This window comes from Cydia strobilella, chromosome 3, assembly GCF_947568885.1.
Source record: "Cydia strobilella chromosome 3, ilCydStro3.1, whole genome shotgun sequence".
Classification (NCBI taxonomy): domain Eukaryota; kingdom Metazoa; phylum Arthropoda; class Insecta; order Lepidoptera; family Tortricidae; genus Cydia; species Cydia strobilella.
In genome coordinates this window covers 6,769,778-6,774,233 of record NC_086043.1, presented here as the reverse complement: position 1 = coordinate 6,774,233, position 4,456 = coordinate 6,769,778, and the positions used below count along the sequence as shown (strand labels likewise).

The 4,456-nt window shown below is 38.9% G+C and overlaps 1 protein-coding gene across 1 annotated transcript in view; it reads left to right on the top strand.

Annotated features, from left to right (window-relative positions):
* The window catches only part of LOC134755792 (uncharacterized), a 158,278-nt gene that overhangs the window by 31,442 nt on the left and 122,380 nt on the right, over positions 1-4,456 (top strand). The gene's annotated exons all lie outside the window — the stretch shown is intronic.

The window sequence follows — 4,456 nt, the reverse complement described above, 5'->3', positions numbered from 1 at the left end:
GCAAGGTCAATTCCGAGAAATGAATCACCAGCACACTCAGTTCCACAATGGTGTAAGTATTGCGCATTCCCCAGCACTAAAATCTACTACAAGAACTATGCACAACATATTGTTGGGTACAGTTACACTGTTACAACAAGTAATTATGCTCTACAAATATTTCGTTGATCGCTGGCTGTTTATATCAGTGTACATTCCTATTTCTCTATTCTAATTTTTTACTTTATTATAGTAAAAACTTGTCTTTTTATTATAAGTCCTATTTAGCTAATAAATGATAATATTAATGATTACCTCTGTTAGTACTAAATGGTCCTTCGAACCGGATAGAATTACCTCAAAAAATGTCGCAACATTAAAAAACTAAGTTTTTTTAGTCGTGTTGAGTTGGAATATAGGTACTTATAAGGTACCTACCTTGTAGGTTTGTTGGTTTGTCCAGGCAAACTGGTCCCGTGGAAGTTTGTTTACCTTTAGCGAATGGGATGTTTATTTACTTTCATTCGTCGAAGTCGAAACTCGAACCTTCTAGCTCACAACCTGTCCTCAGAGAGAGAGAGGGCTAGACTAGACTCGTAATGTAATTTTATAGATCAGTTATTATTAGATAATTCGCGACACTCAGGCACTCGACATTTAGGAACTAATAGTGGCTCTGTGAGCTGTAGGTAGACCTCACGATAAGCCAGTGTCGGATTAAGAGGAAAGGGGACAGCCGTTTCTCCATACAAACGTAGTCCCCAGACCCCATTTTCCTTGCTGCAAATATTTTTACATAATTTGATTTATATTAACCATAGCTGTGCCCCTATACGTTTGACTATTTTCGATTTTTTGATTATAGTAAAAATTAGGAGCGAAAAACATATTTCATACAATTTTTTAAATGCTTCCTAACTCTTATAATAATTCAAAATTCAAAAAAATCAAACGTAGGGGCATAGCTGTGGCTGATATACAACAACTTGTGTTAAAGTATTTTTTATAATGTTAATATCCAGAGAGGAAAATGAGGACTACGTTTGTATGAAAAGGCGATTTCGCGCGGGTCCTCCACTTTCGTCGCTAGCGCCATCGCCAGGCGCGCGGGGCCTGTAGGAAATTCTATCATGAGGCCCATGAATTGTTTTAATTTTGTCGGACGAAGTGAAACTTAAGTATTTTTTGGGTTTTTTACGGCCACAATGCGTAGGTGCGCGGGGCCCCCAAACGCGCGGGGGCCGTGGCATTTGCTACTTTTGCTACGTGCATGGCTAATACACTGCGAAAAGCTTAAACAATGTTAAAATAAAAAAAATATTTATACTAGTTATCGTTATCACAGCGAACTCGCAATGGTCTTAACTTAAGCGCCATAAACGCTACTGGAACTTAAGTTCTTTATGCCAATTTCCGCCATTTTGAAGATTTTCCAAAAAACGAAACGACAGAAAAATTCTAACTCGAAACAGCTCGCAAAATTTTACGGGAATCTGTTAAGAAATGCGACATGCAGAGGAGAACATCCGGACATACGTAAGTATTCTTTCCCAAGCTGAAACCTCTACTACTGATAACTTGTAATTACAACCAAACTTATTGTGAAACTCCATGTCTACGATAACTTTTGTAATAAAAAATACTCATTAATATGTACATTCTAATTGCTATTATTTATTATGGTCAGCGTTAGTTTCACTTTACCAAATACCAAATGTCGCTTTTCAAGTGAAAATACACATAGTTATTTGTTTTGCACAAGGGGGCAAAGTTGTTTCGTTTAACCCCTCGTGCAAGTGATACCCGCAAGCAAAAAATACAAAAATTGAACCACGAGCGTATTAGCGAGTGGTTTGATAAGTGGAATCTTGAGCGTTGCGAAGGTTTCAAGCAGGGGTCGGAAACCGGTATTTGCTCCATACAAAAATACCGGTATTATTACGTTCTTTTTCGTTCTTTTGTTTATAATTTCATTTTTAATGGGACGTTTTAATAATGCAAAATTGTTTCCTAAATACATGATTCAGTCCTACGTAATGAGCATAAAAAAAATCAAAATATTGGGCTATTTCGGGATTTTTAAAAAATACCGGTTCCGAGCCCTGGTTTCAAGGCACGTGGGTTAAACAAACTTCAGCTCACTCCTCTTGTACCTATGTAAAGAGCGTACTCCTATCTTAAAGGCCGGCAAGGCACTTACAACCCCTCTGGTGTTGCGGGTGTCCATGGGCGGCGGTAATCAATTACCATCAGGTGATCCGGCTGCTCGTTTGCCTCCTATATCATTAAAAAAAATGTAGGTACTGATCGACCGTGAGTCCGTGACCGAGGTAGCATCAAATCAAATAAATGATTATTATGATCACTTAAATTTAAACGCTCACGGTTAGGTAGCTACTTTCTTGCATGCTTTAGTTAGCTAGTATTACACCTAATACCTATACTTACTATATTTTTTACCATTATAAAATAAATGACTCATGCTTATTTGCGCATAACGTGGTAGAGTTAAAGCGATAACAGCGCAAATCGTGGCAGAATATGAATTCTCATTGGGTCATGGTCATGAATCCTCAGTTTTGATATTATACATATAAACTGTCAAATAGTTATTAATGGCAGTTAATAGCAGGTCTACACCGCAGTCATACACATGGCTAATGTACATTTCAAGTGTACCTATTAAATATTTAGCTCTCTTACATCACACTTAAGCCAACTGCATTACGACCTAAATACCCCAGCGTTGCAATGAGTAAATATTTACTGGTGCACTTTTCCTGCACGGCACGAAACTGGCTTCCAGGAAAAACGCAGCCCTCGGCTTTGCTGGACTGTTCCCATCGCTCACAGAGTGCAGGGGACAGGAACGGAACGTCCAAGCTAACGCGCGAGACGGGTTAAGAGCTTCACACATCTCAAGGTGGAGGTTCGCGCTGCGATAGAGACAAGCGACCGAGACAGAAGACCGCGACTGTCACTTGACGGTATAAACAACATATAAGCAAATATAGATATATATAAGCGACACGACAGTTCGCGCTGAGACAAGAAACAGAGACAGGAGACGCTCTGGGCTCTGTCTCTGTCTCGCTTGCGAACTGTCGCTTATATATGTTGCCTCAAGTGACGACCGCGGTCTCTGGTCGCGGTCTTCTGTCTCGGAAAATTATTATTATTGATTGTCTTAGCAATTTACTACGGTTGTTTAATGTCATATCCGTGAGTGCAGTTAATTGAAAAATGTTAAGAATGTTGATGGTGACACAGATACTTTATTCACCTTTAAGTTATTTCTTCTAAGTCAATTAGACCCCCATGAATCATAAAATAACTACCTAGTGCAGATCAGAAATGATTGTTAATTTTCCTTCGTCATCACTACCTACAAGACTATTGAGTTGATAGATTATTATGTCAAGAGAGCAACATTCCATTCACTGCGAAAGCTAGAGTTAGACCAAGGTGGACCAAGAGAAGTCAAGAGTGTCATTTATAAGTCATAATTTCATAGAAATTTGGCGTTTAAAATAACGCACTGCGTACCTATGCTAACAAAATCCTTGCAGACTTTTCTTGGTCTAACCACAGAATAACTAATAGTAATCTAACTTCCATATAGTGTGGCTATGGCTAAGCTGTTTTTTTTTATTCAATGTGAATTTTAGAATTAATTCTTATTATTTTATTTATCAGCTTATCAGTCACATAGGATTGCACCGCGCAACCCCAAAATTGAACTTCATAAGCATAAATATCATTTTTGCAGAGCAAATAAGTAGCAGTGAAGTAGCACGCTTACCTACATTTGGAACGTGTTTAGAACCAAATGAAGAAGACTAAAAACTTAGTTATTAGCACAAATTAATAATGGTTATTGGTTAGTTAACTTGTTAGATAAATACTAGTGAACTTTCCAGTAGTATTTTTTTTGAACTTGTTGATAGGTAACTGCCGCGTGAAGCCTGAACGTGACTCAGTCGCTTTCTACAGTTCCACACTTGTACTAAACGACAAACCTACGTAGACTTTCTTGAAAGTTACGCCCTTTTACCTACTCAAGTACTCAGAGGGGGGTACAGTGGGCAGCGGTCGATGACTTCACGCCTGTTTATTTATCCCTGGACCGTAATTCCCATTGCAACGACTCAGACAAACCATTATGAACTGTCGCTTCCGGTAGTTCCGGACCGATACTTACTACGACCTTCAAATTTACAAGAAAAGAGCGTACTCTCACTTCCATCCCATCTGGTGTTGCAGGTGTCCATGGGCGACAGTAATCGCTTACTATCAGGCGATTCGTCTGCTCGTTTACCTATCCTATATCATAAAAATACCTACACATAGTTGTTACGGATCTGGAGAGTTCTCGCCGACTTCTCGGCAAGTGAAGGGAATTCAAAGCAAGCAAACCAGACCCTTTAAGGAGTAATCTTTATTGACTACGCAGACAATCTGGTGCACGACATAAATA